The sequence below is a fragment of the Vulpes lagopus genome, chromosome 1 (assembly GCF_018345385.1).
Source record: "Vulpes lagopus strain Blue_001 chromosome 1, ASM1834538v1, whole genome shotgun sequence".
In the NCBI taxonomy this organism is placed as follows: domain Eukaryota; kingdom Metazoa; phylum Chordata; class Mammalia; order Carnivora; family Canidae; genus Vulpes; species Vulpes lagopus.
This window is the reverse complement of record NC_054824.1, coordinates 27,012,988-27,031,346: the sequence shown is the minus strand read 5'-3', so window position 1 is coordinate 27,031,346 and position 18,359 is coordinate 27,012,988. Positions and strand designations below refer to the sequence as shown.

Here is an 18,359-nt window from a genome sequence, read left to right as displayed (position 1 = left end):
GTTTTGTGATTTGTGCACCCAAAGAAGGAATAACCAAAAGCTAGATCTCTGCCCATTGATAGTTCAGGACTTGCCATTTTATCCTTTGCACAGAGCCTGAAACAGAGGTAGGGTGAGGCAAAGAGTCTTGCAGCTGTGGCAGGATCCTCTGAGCTTTACCTATGAGCTCAGGGAGGTCAGGAAGTCCAACACAAGTGGAATATATCTCCTATGCTCACAAAGGAAAATAATTGAGAAGTTTGGAGCACAAAAGCAGAACCTCAAGAAATAGCACTGCGCTGAGATCCCTTTTTTATTTTTCAAGATTTTTTTTTTCTTTATTTGAGAGAGAGTGAGAGAGAGAGAGAGAAAAAGAGAGAGAGAGCAGTGTGAGGGGCAGAGGGAATCTCCAGTAGACTCCCCACTGAGCATGGAGCCCAGCACAAGGCTCAATCTCACCAACCTGAGATCAAGACCCTGAGACCGTGACCTGAGCTGAAGTCAAGACTTGGAGGCTTAACCAACTGAGCCACCCAAGTGCCCCTGAGATCCCTTTAATTAGAGGAAAGGAAAGCCCTTCAGGGTACTGAAGAGCTTCAGGGTACTTCAGAGCACTGTCCAGTGGAGAGTGTGTGATTTTCCTTTCCTTGAGGTGGTCACTTTGCTTTAGGAATCTCAAGGGCTTGGAGAAGCATTTGTCTAGCACTATGCTTCTCAATAGTACTCTCATTCAAGTGGAATTAGATGTGTTTGTGTAAAATAAAGACTGATGTGTTCATTGTTGGATGCCTACAAGGATCATTCTCCCCTCCTCCATCATTACAGAGTCCAATTTTTGTAGTAGTTGTTGTTCAAGTACTTATCCCTCTGCTTCAGGTAAAGAGAGGCAACCTCTAGCTTTTAGCTCTTAGCTTGATTAGTCTTAAGAGTCACAATCTTAAAGATAAGAGTCCTTTATCTGTGATTGTTCAGGGATTGTCATGTGACCAGTTGAAGGGAATGAACAGAGAGATTTTTTGGAATTGTCTCTCTCTTCTGGGAAAGTTTTGGAAAGTAGCCACTTTTTCTTCGAAGTTGTTGTACATAAATATGTGGCCTAGATGTGTGAAGATAAAGCTGATCAGAAAATAGTGGGGGAAAAAGAGAAGATGACCCTGGATAAAGCAAATCCTGATGCTCACCTTGTGTCTAGACTTTTAGAGCTTGTGGCCAGTAAATTCTTTTTTAGTGTAAGCAACTTTGAATTGGGTTTTGGTGACTTGTGGCTTAAAGTAGCCATCATAATCTTGCTGCATTATATTCTATCCATAGCTTGGAGTGAACTTGGAGTGCACAAAATGTTTGGCTCAACATGTTTTATCTGCACACATTTTATTCATTTTAAAAACATAGGTTGGAGGGTTCTCTCTCTCCCTCTCCCTCTGTCCCTCCCCTTGCTTGTGTGTGCTCTCTTTCACTTGCTCTCTCTTCCAAAAATCAATCAATCAATCAATCAATCAATCAATCAATCTAAAAAAATCCCAAAGGTTGGAGCTATTGCAGAAATGAAGAGAAGATCCTATATTTTCAAGGATCTTCTATTAAAAGTTCTCACTTCCACATTTAGCTTGTCACAGGCAGACCTCTTTGATGGCTGAGAGGTTCAGGTTCCAGAATCAGGTCTTCAGTCTCCTTTGATCTTACAGGACATGCTAACTCTGCCTGTCACATCAGAAGCACTGAGCTGGAGGAGTGCTAGGAGGGAGTGGGTGAAGGTGAGAATGAGGAACAAGGATGAAGAGCACAGGTACTCATAAGGGTCAACAACTTGTGAAACGAATCCTGTGAAATTTGTGTTGTGAAAGAAATGAGAACAGGTTCATAGTTTTAATCTTCCTTATCAATAATGGTTGCAAAAAAAAAAGGAAAAGGAAATCAACATTTATTAAGTGGCTACCATTTTAAGGCATCTTGCTAGGAACTAGCAGCTTTCATGAATGTGGGGTGGTAAAAGTGTAATGAAGGAATAGCAATAGAGATAGGATACCATCAGTAAGGTGTGTGTCTATCTCTTACTTGCATGTTGGGAGGCATATGTATCTTATTTAATTTAATTATCAGATAAATTATTTGCAGCATTATCATTCCTATTTTTATAGAATGAATAGAGGCACAGAGAAGTTGAGTAACTGACTTGAATTCACATAGAACTGAATTAAATTAGATCTCTTTCAGTTCTAGGCCAATCTTCTCTACATTATTCAAACTTTCTTCCACCATTCTCATCTTCATCCCTCTTCATTCCCACCCTTAACAAAGTGTCCCAAATCAGCTTGTCTCAAAATGAGGATAAGCAGTAGTTCTTGGTTATACCTTGTGGGCCACAGGGATAGGCACTGATTCTGGAAGCAGTAATTTATAAACAATTCTTTTTTCTAGATTCCCTTTCCCAGCCTCAATGGTGCTCTTGCTTGTCAATTCATTTCTTGGCAGATGTCTGTGATGTTTGCTTGTAGTCTTACTTTTAGGTTATGTGTTTCCATTGTTTTCTTTTACAGAAATGGATTTTTCAATAGAATCATTCTCAAATCCAGATAGATTTTTATCAGTTCAGGCACAGACATTTGGCCATTCTCCTACAGTTAATTTTCTGTTGCTGTTGAAATACCAATTTTGGGAAGGAGAGCCTCAGTTAAGTCCATGGTCATGGGCCACAGGACGGCTGTGATTTGAATTGAAAAGTCTTTGGGTCCCTTTGGGGTAAGATAATGAAACCAAGATTTAAATGCAAATATTTAGGTTGGAGACATAGTTGAATTATTGGATCCTTGCTAGGAGACTGGTCCCTGAGTCAAGGGGCACAGGGCCAAAAGTTGGGGATCAAGAAGCAATGATCAGGGGCTGTAAAGAAAAGAGATGCGAGTCCAGGTAAACGAGAGTGAAGGTTGCAAAGAGGGGCTCCTGGCTGAGGGTAAGCTCTTTAGTAGATCTCTACTAGGATATTACCTGGCCATCATGAATTATGCAGAGTGGTGAAATTGGATGAAGGTCTTTCCAGTATCATTTCCCTAGACAAGAGGCAGGCTCACAGATAGGAGATCTTTTTTTAAAAAATTTTTTTATTATTTATTTATGATAGTCATACAGAGAGAGAGAGGCAGAGACATAGGCAGAGGGAGAAGCAGGCTCCATGCACCGGGAGCCCGACGTGGGATTCGATTCTGGGTCTCCAGGATTGCGCCCTGGGCCAAAGGCAGGCGCCAAACCGCTGCGCCACCCAGGCATCCCGATAGGAGATCTTATCTGACACTAGCTAGCCTTAGGCAGACAGTAGAGTAGTATGATGGTTGATTTTATGTACCAACTTGACTGGGCCATGAGGTGCATGTACATTTGGTCAAGCATTGTTCTGGATTTGTCTGTGAGGATGTTTCTGGATGAGATTAGAATTTTGTTATTATTATTATTAGTAGTAGTACTATTATTGTTACTATTATTATTATTATATATAGAGAGAATCTTAAACAGGCTCCATGCCCAACACAGAGCTTGACTTGGGGCTTGATCTCACAACCCTGATGCTTAACCCACTGAGCCATCCATACACCCCTCATTTTTTTTTTTTTGAGTATAGTTGACAAACAAAGTTACATTAGTTTCAGATGTACAATATAGTGATTCAACAACTCTATAGGTTATGCTGTGCTCACTACAAGTGTAGCTACTATTTGCCACCCTGCAATGCTATTACAGTACCATTGACTATATTCCCTATGCAGTTCGTTTTATTCTCATGACTTACTCATTACATAACTGGAAGCCTGTATCTCCCACTCCCCTTTACCTATTTTGCCCAACCCTCCACTCCATTTCCCTCTGGCAACCATCAGTTTATTCTGTGTATTTATATGTCTGATTCTGTTTTTTGTTTGTTTATACACTTAAAAAAATTCCACATCTAAATGAAATCGTATGGTATTTAGTTGTCTTTCTCTGTTTGACTTATTTCACTTAGCATAATACCCTCTAGGTCCATCCATATTGTCATTAATGGCACAATCTCATACATTTTTATTGCTGAGTAATATTCCATTGTATATCTATGTCACATCTTCTTTATCCAATCATCTACAATTGGACACTTGGGCTAGAGATCTAGATTTTATATAAGGAAGAAACTTAAAAAAAACTTTAAATAAAGAAATAAAGTAGGTTTATAAATGTGGATAAAAAAGCTCTGAAGTCAACCTTAGTCTACTTTTTAAGAACTTCTTTATATGTATATGTGTGTGTGTGCATGTGTATATATGTATGTATGTATGTATGGGGTGTTAAGGGGAAAACCAATGTGAGAAACTCATGTGCACAGTGGTTTGTGTGTGTGTGTGTGTGTGTGTGTGTGTGTGTGTGTGTGTGTTTATGGTGAACATACCGTACATGAAATATATCATTTTAACTATTTTATTTTATTATTATTTTTTAAAGATTTATTTATTCATGAGAGACAGTGAGAGAGAGAGAGAGAGAGAGAGAGAGGCAGAGACACAGGCAGAGGGAGAAGCAGGCTCCATGCAGGGAGCTTGATGTGGGACTTGATCCTGGGACTCCAGAATCTTGCTCTGGGCCGAAGGCAGGTGCTTAACCACTGAGCCACCCAGGGATCCCCATTTTAACTATTTTAAAGTGTACAACTCAGTGGCATTAAGTACATTTACAATGTTGTGCAGCCATCACCACTCTGTAGTTCCAGACCTTTTTCATTACCCCGGATAGAAACCCTGTATCTTTTAACCAATAGGAGGAAAAAGAATGAATCAACAAACTCTTAGCATCTTCAGCCTTGACTATGCAGAGAAAAATATCTTTCCTGTTCCTAATTCCTAACTTTGAACCAGTGTCCATTATGCTGAAGGATGTAGCACTGCTGTGAGGCTACCCAGAGAGGTGATAACATTTATTTGTTCACAAAAAGCTGATGGAATAGATTACTTTGTTTTTAAAAAAAATTAGCTCATTTTTAACAGTAATTTTTATTTATTTATTTCTTCTTTTTTAAATTTAAATTTTAGTTAACATACAGTGCAGTATTGGGTTTGGGAGTAGAATTCAGTGACTCATCATTTACATGCAACATGCAGTGCTAATTGCAACAAGTGCCCTCTTTAGTACCCATCACCCCTGTAGTCCCTTCTCCACCCTCCTCCCTCCATCAGTCCTCAGTTTGTTCTCCATGGTTTGGAGTTGGTTACTTTGAAATTAATTTTCCACAGCTGGGACTGGAAAGCTCCAGAAGAGAAATCCTTTAAAACTATTTGGAAGTACAGTGGTAAACTTTTTGAACTTTTCACTATGAAATAACAGAAATAAATTATTTACCTAATATGTTAATTTCAATGTACTTAGGATTTACTTAAAACAAACAGGCAACATTAATATAAAAAGAAATGGCTTTCATTAACATTTTAAATAGAAAAAGGGAACATGCAATGACTTGGTATGGGTTCTACACTCATTTCCAATGTTATGTGTTGCGTGGTTTTCCCCACACCACCAGGCAATTCTTGGACACCAGTTGGGTGTCCCACAAGTCAACTCAGTTCTGACACTCTCTCCCTGGAGATAGCAGCATATTCCACAGGCTGAGGTCTCAGTACCACAAGACTCCCTCTATTTCAGATGCCAATAGCAAGCCTAGCTTGTTATCTCTGCTCCTAACAAATGGCTATAAACCTGAGCTTCCCAGAACCCCTTCCTTGGGTTCAATTCGTTTGCTGGATTGGCTCACAGAACTCAGAAAACCAATTTACTGAGTAGATTACTACATTTGACATTCTCTCTGAGCACACCTCTCTCCCCAAATCTCCATGTGTTCACCAACCTGGAAGATCTCTGAACCCCATCCTTTTGAGTTTATGGAGGCTTCATTACTTTCGCATGCCTGAGTAAATCATTGGGCATCAATGATCAAAGTCCATCTTAAGTCCCTCTCCCCTCTCCAGAAGAGAGAACTGAAAGTTCCAACCCTCTAGTCACAGGGTTGGTTCCTCTGGTGACTAACTCCCATCCTAAAATGCTTTCTCCATTTCATTTATATAAAAAAGACACTTTTATTGGTATCCATACTTAGGAAATACCAGGGATTTAGCTACTCTGGTATTTAGTCTTCAATCCAGAAGACTAAAATGGGATTGGAGACTAAAAATAGATTTCTTTTTTTTTAAGATTTTATTTATTTATTTATTCATGAGAGACACACAGAGAGAGGCAGAGACATAAGCAGAGGGAGAAGCAGGCTCCCCACAGGGAGCCTCATGTGGGACTCAATCCCAGTATTCTGGGATCACGACCTAAGCCAAAGGCAGATGCTCAACTGCTGAGCCACCCAGGCGTTCCTAAAAACATATTTCTTAATGTAAATCACAATGGGCATTTTTCATATGCCTCTGCAGTTTTTAAGTAAAGTTTGATTTCTTTCTATACATTTAATAATACTCTAGTTTCCATCATTTTCAGGAAATTTCCAGAAACTAAAATACTCTTTTTTTTTAAAAAAGTACATAAACTTGCTTCCTAACCACTTGGTTGGATTGCTTTTTCCCCTGCCTGTCGAAACACAGACTGTTAATGGATATTAGACATTCTCGGTGACTCAGTCACACTTGATGAAAAGCTGCTCTTTAGTGAAGCCCTTAACAGCTAATGGAATGTAGAGGGCTGTCCACTGTTACATGAAACGGCTCACTGATAGCCTGCTTTTAGAGTTCTGGCAGCTTGTGCATGCCCCTCTCCTCTTCTTTACCTCCCTTGTTTTTATGTACTGACCATTTTCATGTTTTCTACCTTCAGGAAAACTGTCTTCAGCAAACCCCATTTCCAACTTCTTTTGCTGTTGCTATTAGAAGCATGTGTGTAAAGTCAAGATGCTGAATGCCTGTAGTCTTTGAGGACCAAAGGCTTTTGCCTTTGGAATAAAATATATGAACTTCAGTGTATTTAGATTTCTTTTCCATTTTGTTTTCAGATTCATACTTGCGTGCTATGTGATTAAAACAAAGAGATATAGTAATTTTTGGAGCTTGACTCTCAAGGCTCCAATCCCAGCTGGGTCACTGCACTGTGTGACATTGGACAAGTTACTCAATCTCCTGTGCTCAGTTTCCCTATCTGTGAAAGGGGGATCAGTACTAATATTATGTTATTTTATAATGTTATGGAGTGATTTCAATATATTAATACCTATAAAGCTCATAGAAGAGCTCCTGCAAATAGCAAGTTTTAAATGAAAGTTTTAATTTCATTTTTTAAATGAAATCTGTTAATATACCTTATATACAGACATGAGAAGTGAAATGTTTTTAAAATACAGTTCTCCCTGTTTTTAAAAATTTGATCCACACCTTTTTTTTGAACATCAACTCTATAATATATTGTGCTAGGTGCTATAAAGCATACATGCCCAGAACTGTCTGAAGAGTTTCCTAAATAATGGAGTGCTTACCAATCTTAGGTATAAAGGATGTGAAAGCAAGTATGAGCATGTTTAGAAATGGAAAAAAACAGTGAGAAATGTAGTCAACATGGGGGTTTAATTGTTCATGTTTTTAAGATTTTATGTTCCAAAGCAAGATGATATAGCCAAGCTTATAATAAGTATATAACCACTGCTCTGAGTAGGTCTTTGGGAGGAAATAAGTCAATGCAAGCTAAGCTCTTGCTTTAGGCAGCCCATTCTTGGAAGGTTGCAACAGTGAGGGTCCTACTGTAAGGACAAGATGCAAGGAGAGAGATGTGTGGAGAGAGGGAGAGAGTGGGTGTCTGAGACCCATAACTTACTTGCCCAGATGATACTATAAGACTCATATTGACTCTTCTGACTTCTTTTTGAATAAGCCATTTAAGAAGAGGACTTAACAGTTCTCGTGTTAAAGGGGTATTGGTAAAATCATACCCATTCCTAGCTATATCCATACCAAGGGAAAACATTGGGCCCATTAAGCAGCCTACCTCAGGAGCAGGGATGTTGAAAATAGGTTGGGAGAGAAGTTTGTGCCACTTCTTGCTTTGTTTTCCTTGTGTACTATGCCCAGGAAACACCTTTTGTCAGCTTTTAGCGTGTAGGGTTGAAAATGCTCAACATGATCATTTCACATAGATGAGTGAGAGTGAAATAAACTGTTATTTCCATACTAATTATTCTAGCTAGCAAACAGAAGCCACCTGCAAATAAAAGGATGTGCATCTTATTTGATTATGTTGAGTCATATATTGTTTACTCTTTGTTTCTTGTTTGCATATAGATTATATTTATTCAATGTATTAGTCTGCTCAGGCTGCTGTAACAGAATACCACAGACTGAGTAGCTCAAACAACAGAAATTTATTTTCACATAGTTCTGGGTGCTGGAAATTCCAGATCAAGGTTCCCTAGGCATAGCTTCTCCTAAGGCCTCTCTTCTTGTCCTCACTTGGCCTTTTTTGGTGATTGTCTTTTCACTCCGTCCTCACATGGCCTTTTTTTGACGTGTGTATACCCCAGGTGTTTCTTCTTATAAAGACACCAGTCCTATTGGGTTAGGGCCATACTCCAAAAGCCTCATTTAACCTTAATTACCTCCTCAAAGGCCCTATCTCCAAATATAGTTATATTAGGAATAAAGGCTTCAATATATGAATTTTGAAGAGAGGGGTGCATAATTCATTCCATATGCTCAGGAAGATAGATTATAAACTGCACTAAAGAAGAGACCTTTCCTTTGCAGCCACACCAGGAAAGCTGATAGGATCTATAATAAAAAGTACTATCACTGAATACAAACAACTTGCTGGGGGTAGTGGGTTCTGGGGTTGGAAAATAGTATTGTTTCCTCAAGAGAAATAATTCTTGCCCCATATGTTAAAATTCTTTGAGAGAATGAGTATCTAGGTAAGGGATATGCATAAATAAGAGAGCTGTAAAGTGCCTTGGAGACCATCTAGTTCCATCCTTTTGTTTTACCAGTGAGCACATTGAGTGCTGGAAGGTCATGGGCTTTGCACGAAGTCACACAGGTAGTTAGTGGCAGACCTGAGAGGAGACTGCAACATTTTATTTTTCCATAACATGCTGCCTCCAAATATATCTATGCGGAAGGAGGACCAGTGTATAGTCTATTCAAAGTTTCAAAAAGTTGGACAAATTTTAATCCTAAAGGTGGTGAAACATAAGAATTTTAGGGAATTGGTCTTATTTTGGTATGGAACTGATAAATACAGGAAATAAAAGATTTGAAGAGATGAGCATTCATCTTGCAAGATATTCACATTACTCAGCAAACATTTATGAATATCCAGCAGGCAGTGCTGAAGCTTGGGTTTTAAAATAGAAGCATTTTTATAAATGGTCTAGGAAGGACCATGGTTCACTAAGTCAGCATTTTCTGAGAAGGATATTGGTAAGGGTTTAAAAGAAAAGGGTTGGAGGCATAAATATGTTTGGAAATAGTTAAGTAAAATGTGATTTCTTTGGTATAGCACTTCTCTGGGCTACTGCTACAATAATTAAACATGATGGGTTAGTATTTTCCTAAACTTTTTTGACCAGAGAAACTCCCTTTCATAGAATACCTTGTAAGAAATAATGTGAAATCTACAAGGCAAAATACCAAGTCAGTGAGGATAGGAAGGAACTGAGTGTCCAGGAACACTTATTATTTGCACAGTATATTTTAGCATAATACATAGTCTTATCTTCTTTTGCCCATAAATAATCTCACTTATAGTTTTATTACATATTACTTCCTGAGAAGGATGCCTATTTTTGAATTCTTTTGTATTATTACAGTTCTTTGTTACGGTGCTCTACGTATAAGTGCTTAGTAGATACTTGTTAATTGTCAATGTGATTGTAGTCAATGAGTTGCAGTGGTGATGACTGAGAGATAATGCAGTTAGGGAAGAAAAATAAAGCTATATGTTGTAGGTACAAACTTTACGAATGATAACTGTCACATTTGTAATTTTTCTTCATCTTAACATTATTTTGACTCCACTCACATTTTTAAAAAAGATTTTATTTATTTATTCATGAGAGACACAGAGACATAGGCAGAGGGAGAAGCAGGCTCCCTGTGGAAAGCCTGATGTAGGACTCAATCCCAGGACCCTGAAATCATACCCTGAGCTGAAGGCAGACACTCAATCACTGAGCCACCCAGGTGCCCCTCCACTCATATTTTAGTTATTAATGTGACTTCCTTCTCCTTTGAGTGTTATAAGAATCGCAAGACTTACAAATATATGGAGATTAGTGGAGGGCCTTGAATCTCCAGTTCATCAAGACAACCCTTGATGCATTCATATGCAAGCCTGGCTTATCTATATGTGTCCAGTGTAATCACAAGGGTTCTTATAAAATGGAGGCAGGAACATCACAGAAAATAAGATGTGACAAAGGAAGCAGAAGTCAGAGAGAGAAGATCAAAGATGCTATGTTGCTGGCTTTGAAGATGGAGGAAGGGGCCATGAGCCAAGGAAAGAAGGTGGTCTTTACAAGGTGAAAAAGGCAAGGTGATGGATTTTCTCTTAGAATCTCCAAAAAGAATGCAGCCTTTCTCTGCTGACACTTTGATTTTACCCAAGTGAAATCCATTTGGAACTTTGGACCAACAGAGCTATTAAGATAGTGAATTTGTGTTTCGGCCACTAAGTTTGTGGTGATTTTTTGTAGCAGCAATAGAAAACTAATACAGATTTGCAATATCTTGAAGCATTGGGTTCTTCTATTTTCTTTCTTAAAGGGCCTGGGATGGGACTGTGGGTGTTGGTTGGGGTTGTACCATGGCACCATTCCCCTATGCCACATTGCTGAGGTATTGTTTGGAGCAGGGGCTATTCAATGGACCTTTAATGATGCTTTTCTATTTTTTCCCTCACCAACTCTATCTCCTCCTTTTTATTCCCATTCCAGGAGAACATCTATTCACTGAGCTCAAAGTTAGGAAAAGAGAATCCTTCTTGAATGGAAGAGGGAAAAATCTATGCAAATAAATCACACATATATAGCTCAATAATTCACCTTACCAAATGTACTTGTAGAATAACATTCTAAGCGGTAGGTTCTGATACAAGAAAGTCTTAGATACCCCAGCCATTAAGTCAATCTCTTTTCCTTGGTTTACTTGCCTTTCTTTTGGTCTCAGTGAAACTAACACTTTTCCTTCTCTACTACCCTTTGTATATGTGTGCATATTTGTGTGTGTATACATAGATATAAAATTACCATATATATCACAGTATAAAAAAATTATATATAACATTGCTATGCATAATCTTAGTTCATAGAAGGAATAAAGAGTTAAAATTTTCTAATTCAGAAGTATCTAGAAAAGACGAGTTAGAAATTTCCTTGGTTGCTTTGTGAGAAGAGAGATGAAGCAAATGTTTAATAACATAGATGCCTGAGGGTTATTCTATGAGTTTTTTGGGAAAAGGTAGGTTTATGTACTCTAAGCAATGTGACAGACAATGGAAATTTTATGCTTAATTTGCATGCTAATGAGACTCTTGGTTCCTTTCAAAGCCATTAATGGTATCCTCCTATGTTTCCTCTGACAGTAGTTAATACATATATTTTGTTCTTTTGGGCCATAACTGATAAAATGAACAGTTGAAAATAGTATCTTGAATCAAACATTAAACTGAAATGAACCATACTAATTTACTAAATCTTGAACTAAATCCAAATACTGGTTTTGTATTAAATGATAAATGGATCAGTTTTGTTTTGTTGGTTTTTTTTTCCCCCAGAATTGAACTGGTTTGAGTCAGACCTGAGCCTGCATATTTTCCCCCCCAAATCACTGAATTGGAAGAAAGCAGAAATGTCAGAATGTCTGCTCTACAAAATTTGAGCCAAACTATTTCATTTGGTTTGAAATCCCTGATGATAAGGGAATTGTGTCTTAATATGTTTGTTTTCATCTCTTTCTTTTATTTTTAGGTGCAACAAGCATGAAGATCTCTTATTTTCTAGACGCTTTGGCAACCATAACTAGTCATACCAAAAATGTTGTTCAGAGTTCCAAGTAATATTATCAAAAGGATTCACTCTAAAATGCGCACACATAGAGGTTGACGAGTGGGTAACTGGAAGCCTGCCTGTGTCTGGGAAACTAGGTAGAGTATTCATAATACAAAATGGTCCTCCACAATTCTTTTTTTTTTCTTTAAAGAAAAACCCATTCATCTTGACTTTCTGCTGATGTGCTATTGCATTGAGGCCCTTTTTCATAGGTCTTGAAGATAATTTGTCTGAAATTAATTAAACTATTTGTCTGAAATTAAAATAGGCAGCCTGCCTCCTGGAGGCACAGTTTGGGAAGGGTGTCCACCATAGAGGACCACCTTTAGCAGGGCCAATGTTTCTGTGAAGGCTTAGGTCTATATCCAGACCAATATCAGGGACTTGCATTCTTCTAGGTTGGAACCTAGAAATTCAGAAAATTCTATGAGTTTTTGAATTAGTCATAAGAATTGTGATGCAGATGGGGGTCGCCCTAATTGGCTAATGACTAGGAAACTTGTCAATATTAGTTTTCTTCTGAATCAATTCTTCTGATCAGGCTGTAGATGGAACCCATCTTTCTACATTATAAATTATGCCCTATTGTAAAATCTACAACAGAAGGTACAGACATTTAAAGCCATGTAATCTGTTCCTCTGACAGTAAAGGCCAGTTCTGTAATGCTGTCTTTGGTATTGTAACCTTTGAAAATAAGAAACCCAATTCACTGGCATGTAGAGTAATTCTCAAGAGGGTTTATTTTCTGAACCCGTAGATTTACTAATTAAATAAATTGCTACTCTTAGTTAAGTTTCCTGATCCTACCCATTGCTGTATTTGACCATTTTGGTAGGTTTTTATCTTTCTTTACATTTGTAGTCAAATTTATTTTTCCTCAGTCTTGTTATTTGCCTTACCAAGACCTCATTCTTAAATGACATTTCTCAATATCAATTTATTAGTTTTTAATTAGCCTTATAGCCTTTAAAAAAATAATAGGTGACTACATTTTGCATTTTGTAATTACCTTTTTAAAAGGTTGCTTTGTATTTCTAATCTCTGATAATCATGTTGCTCTTGTAATTACCTAAGTAGAGAAAGCATTGGAAATTTAGTTTAGGCACATTTTTTAGTAAATAATAATTATGTAAACAGTAACAATCTAGCAAATTGTCTATGTTCATATGTGCTCTCTAAGGAGCATATAGGCCACAATAAGGTTTAATGGATATTTAAAGACTAAAATAGAAGATTTATTACTGATCATTTGAATATGATAACTCTCTCTTGCATATTGATTTTCAACTTGTAAATCACTTGTATACATAATTTCATTTTGCCCTGACCACAGTCCCAGAGATGAGGAAGGGAAGGAACTATTATTTGTAGATTTGGACAAGATATTCCAAGGACAAGAGCTCAGAGCACACCTGGTTCTTAATTCCTTCAACAATTAGTCTCTGCTACTCATCACCCCTTGATGACCCTGAAGTTTTTGCAAACATTTCTTTACTTCATTTTTGTTAAACAGTTTTACAAAAGCTATAGTTTTTCTTTGCTTTCACCTGAATGATCCTCTAGGCTTCAACAGTTTCAAAAAATCTGAGAAACAGTATTCACACCATATTGAGATTATCTCTTTGGAGTAAAAAATATCTCCTTTATGACCACACACACCAACCTAATTCCTACTGAAATTCTGACCAAAGAATTTTATTTGTCTTTTAATTGAATGTCATTTTATTTCTTGTATTTACTAAAAGCTATATGTAAAAAAAGGTTTAAAAATACAATTTTTATTCATTAGCTTACATCAAGTTTGTAACTTTAGGAAGAAATAAGGCAGAGAGGCATGTTAAAGACAGCATTAAAAAAAATAAAGACAGCATTGATCTGAAGAAATGAGGTAGGGAGGCATATTAAAGACAGTGCTGACCTGAGTAGAAGGAGATCAATGCTCTAGGTCTATATCTATCACTGATTCCTTATGCCCATCTGAGCCTCAGCTTCTAAATCTGTAATATGAGATAGTTGGACTGTTGGTCTCTGCAGTTCAACTGCTAACTCTAAGATTTCAAGGTCCTGAACTTAAAATTGTTGATTTCTGTTTATGCCATATCTTCCAGGCTGTCTTTTAGGAAAATGAGATCTATATTCTAATTATATGATGGGAGCAATATTAGAGTTGTCTGAGGCAGGGACTATTATATGTGTGCCAGAACTCATGTCCTCTAGCTTTTGGTACATAGTAAATGACTGAATTCTGGTATCTGGAATTTGGGTAGAATGGGGGCACTTTCAAATCTGATTGCAAAGCATCCCAGCACAACCAACTCTTTCTCTGTTCCTCATCTCTGGCCAGAAGCTTGAGACTTTCTAGTCACAGGTGATAGTGGAGATACAAGCTAGAAGGAGGCTGATTCCTTGAATCTCTGCATGGAAGGTTGCCTGTTCAACACATGATTAATACTACATGAGACATAAATAAACTTATGTGAGTCCACTGAGATTATCTTTCACTGCAGATAATACTAAAGTAGGATGCTGATTAACACAAAAAAAATGAAATGTGCATCATTGGTTTGAAGGTTAGGTGGTAAAAGGCAAAGAAGTATGGTTACCTAGAAGATTGAAGAGCTCTGTTGTATCATGGCAAAATGTTTGGTAAAAATATCATCTGTGATGTTTTGGAAAGCATATATTTGCCTAGGACCTTGTAGTTCTATCACAAATGAGGGAGTCTGTGATTATGTTGACTGTTACTGTTTTGAAAAAACATTATAATAAGAAATAAAGCAAGTTTTGGCTAGTTCTCAAGCAGAGAATCAAGGAAATGGAGAAATTCTAGATATTAGGGTCTTATAGGCAGGAAACACCAACTACTTTTCATAAGATTTAAGATTAAACGGCCATTAGTGAAAAAGACCAGCAGATTTTTCAGTTAAAAATAATAATTCATTTTGTGGTCTTACCTTCCCATCAAACTATTTTTTTTTGGATAGCTTCAACGTAATCATCTTAAATTGTGTGTGTGTGTGTGTGTGTGTGTGTGAGAGAGAGAGAGAGAGAAATCATCTTAAATTTGTGTGTGTGTCTGTGTGTGTGTGTGTGTGTGTCTGAGAGAGAGAGAGAGAGAGAGAGAGAGAGAGAGAGAGAGAGAGAGATTGAGAACAGAAAGAGAGGGAAGACAGAGGGAGGGAAAGAGAAAGAAGGACATGAGGTGAAGAAGGTAAGAAATAAGACAGGCTGGAGAATTATGTCTGAGAAAGAATTTTGGATGTGATTATTTGGCATTTAAAATTGATTTGGGGATGCTTGCATGGTTCAGTTGATTAAGTGTCTGTCAGGTTCCTGGAATTGAGTCCCCACATTGGGGTTCCTTGCTCAGCAGGGAGCTTGCTTCTCCCTCTGTCTGCCACTCTCCCTGCTTGTGCACTCTCTCTGACAAATAAATAAATAAAATCTTTTTAAAAAAATTGACTTGGAAGTGGCTTTTGGCCTACAAGATTTTTTGAGGGAATCTGCTGCCAAAGAAAGCATGAATCTGTTCTAAGTTTAGGATTGGTTAGAGACCTTAAAACAACCTTAGGCAGGGAGTGGGCTGCAAAAGATGCACAGTCTATAGATATCATTTCAGTTATGGCCTTGGAGATTAATGGACAAAGAAGAATTCCCAATGTAGTGTCTGTAACCATGGAACTGAATGAACAAAGAAGTACCTTCCAGAGAGCAGAATTAGTCTGTAAATAAGGAACTTTCCCAAATCCCAGATTGAGAGCTTTCACTATGGCTGCCCAGCAGAATTTTTTTCCATTCACCAGGAACTGCTATGTGCCTTACATTATTTTTTTTTTAAGACTTAAAAAAATTATTTACTCATGAAAGACACAGAGAGAGAGAGAGAGAGAGAGAGAGAGAGACAGACAGACAGACAGAGACATAGAGGGAGGAGCAGGCCTCTTGCAGGGAGCCCGATGAGGGACTCAATCCCAGGACCCTGGGATCACGCCCTGAGCTGAAGGCAGACGCTCAACCACTGAGCCACCCAGGCATCCCTGTGCCTTACATTCTTATTTTGAATGGGGGATTTTATTATAATTATCATGGCCCTACTTCACCATTGTATTTTTTTAATTTTAATTTTTTTAGCCAACATATGGTATATCATTAGTCTCAGATGTAGTATTCAACAATTTATCAGTTGTGTATAACACCCACTGCTCATCACATCACACTATTATATACTGAATGTTGTATAAGAGTGGACAGGAAACTTGATATTTAGTTCTTAAGTCACTATTTTTTTATTGTCCTACCTGCCAAGCCACAAGGAGCCACCTGATTGAGTTGACAGAAAGACTGTGCTTCTAAGGGAGAATCTGCTTTTTGAACTGGTTGTAGTGACTGCATGTGGCTTTGGAGGTACTTTTTACAGGGAGAAGGGTGGTTTGGGAGTATGATATATGTGTTCTATAGATGGGAGGAACTGTAAAGTTGACATTTGGCCATAAGAACACATTGGCAGAATTACCATGTGTTAACAAGTCATTTCTTCTATCTCTTGGTAAATAGTGAGACTCCTTTTCCCAATCTTGCTTTATGTGGTCCTATGAGGTTTGGCCAATGCAATGGAAACTGAGGTTATGTCTGCTTCTTTCAGGCCTGGTCCACCAAAGCCTCTAGCACAATCATCTATGTTCTCCCTTTCCTTGTCATGTGGCTAAAAGCAAAATAATCTAAAGTTCTAGGGCAGAGGTCGGCAAACTACAGCCTGAGGGTCAAATCCAATCCATCACCTATTTTTGTAAATGAAGTTGTACTGAAACAGTCATACACATTTGTTTAGATATTGTCTATGGCTTTTTTTATACTATAACACAGACTTGAGTGCAATAAAGACTGTTTAGGCCCACAAAGGCTAAAATATTTGCTGGTTCTTCTTTACAGAAAGAATTTGCTGGCTCTTGTCTTAGAGAATGGTGGATAGAAAGTTTCTGGATTGCTATATTACTTTATGGGAGACCACTTGCTGCATACACTTTTAGATTTTACTAGAAAAAATTCTTTTGTATTAGGAATTGAGATTTTTGGGATTACCTATGCAGCATCTAGAATTACTTTAGCTAATATTCTGGGTGACTGAGATTTAAATGTGGAAAGATCTCTTCTGCCTTATGACCAAGGTCTCAGTATGAGATTTATGTCTATAAACAGTAAAAATTGACTAAATTTTTCAAAAAGAGGCTTTGAAATGAAGTTTGGCTCTAATAAGGAAGAGAGATTAGTGCATTCTTCTGATAAAATTCTGCTTACACCTATATTTTTAAGGATGAACTTTTTAAGGGTGCAGAATGGCTTATATTAAGTTTCTTTGTTGTTACAAGAAAGTAATGCATTAAAGGCATACTCTAGTTATGTTTTAAATGTTTGTTCTTACAGAGTGCTTAGTTCTACTCTCAGGCTAAGGGTATTTTGCCATTAATTGGCCCCAAAAGAGCATCTGTATGTGTAACAGCTTTTAATTGAGCTACGCTTGCTTTCTCCTGAAAATAGACATTTATTTGTAGAAAGTGTTAAAGAATATAAATATGAAAATTCCTGGGTGACTCATCAGTTGAATGTTGGACTCTTGGTTTCAGCTCAGGTCTTGATCCCAGAATCATGAGATTGAGCCCTCTGTTGAGCTCTGTGCTCAGCATGGAGTCTCCTTGAGATCCTCTCTCTCCCTCTGCCCCTCCCCTTACTCTCACTCATGCATGCTCTCTCTCTAAAATAGATAAATCTTAAAAACATATATAACCATGATCCCTAAGAAATCAACTCTACATTAATTGTTAGCTTTGGAAAAAATCCCTATAAAGTTGAGTACCTAAAACATATCTTTTAAAAGTTTTATATCAGGCCCCCCACTCACATGGCACTTGATGGCTCCAGTGGCCCCAGGATCCCAATTAGCCTTTGCAAACCTATGCTCCAGGCAGGCACTCATGAACCTAGGTTCCCAGATACAAAATTTCTCAACAAAATACTAGCAAGCCAAATTCAAGAGCACATTAAAGAATAATAAACTATGATCAAGTGGGTTTCATACCTGGTATGCATGGATGTTTCAACATACACAAATGAATGAATGTGATATACCACATTAATAGAATAAAAGATAAACATCTTATAATAATCTCAATAGATGCAGAAAAAGCATTTGACAAAATTCAACATCCTTTCATAATTAAAAAAGATTCAACATTCTTTCATAATTAAAACTCTTAACAAATAAGGTATAGAAGGAACATACCTCAACAATAAAGGCCATATATGACAAACCCACAGTTAACATCAGTATCAATTATGAACGGTTGA

At 37.6% G+C, this 18,359-nt stretch overlaps 1 long non-coding RNA gene across 3 annotated transcripts in view; it reads left to right on the top strand.

The window, feature by feature from the left end:
- LOC121494864 overlaps positions 1-18,359 on the top strand; it is a 323,293-nt gene that overhangs the window by 118,205 nt on the left and 186,729 nt on the right. For 2 of the 3 annotated variants that reach the window (XR_005988890.1, XR_005988887.1), the window contains exon 2: positions 11,936-12,111. The exons of the other annotated variant lie outside the window; for it this stretch is intronic. This is a non-coding gene — a long non-coding RNA (uncharacterized LOC121494864). The remainder of the gene's footprint in view (positions 1-11,935; positions 12,112-18,359) is intronic. 3 annotated transcript variants of the gene reach the window in all.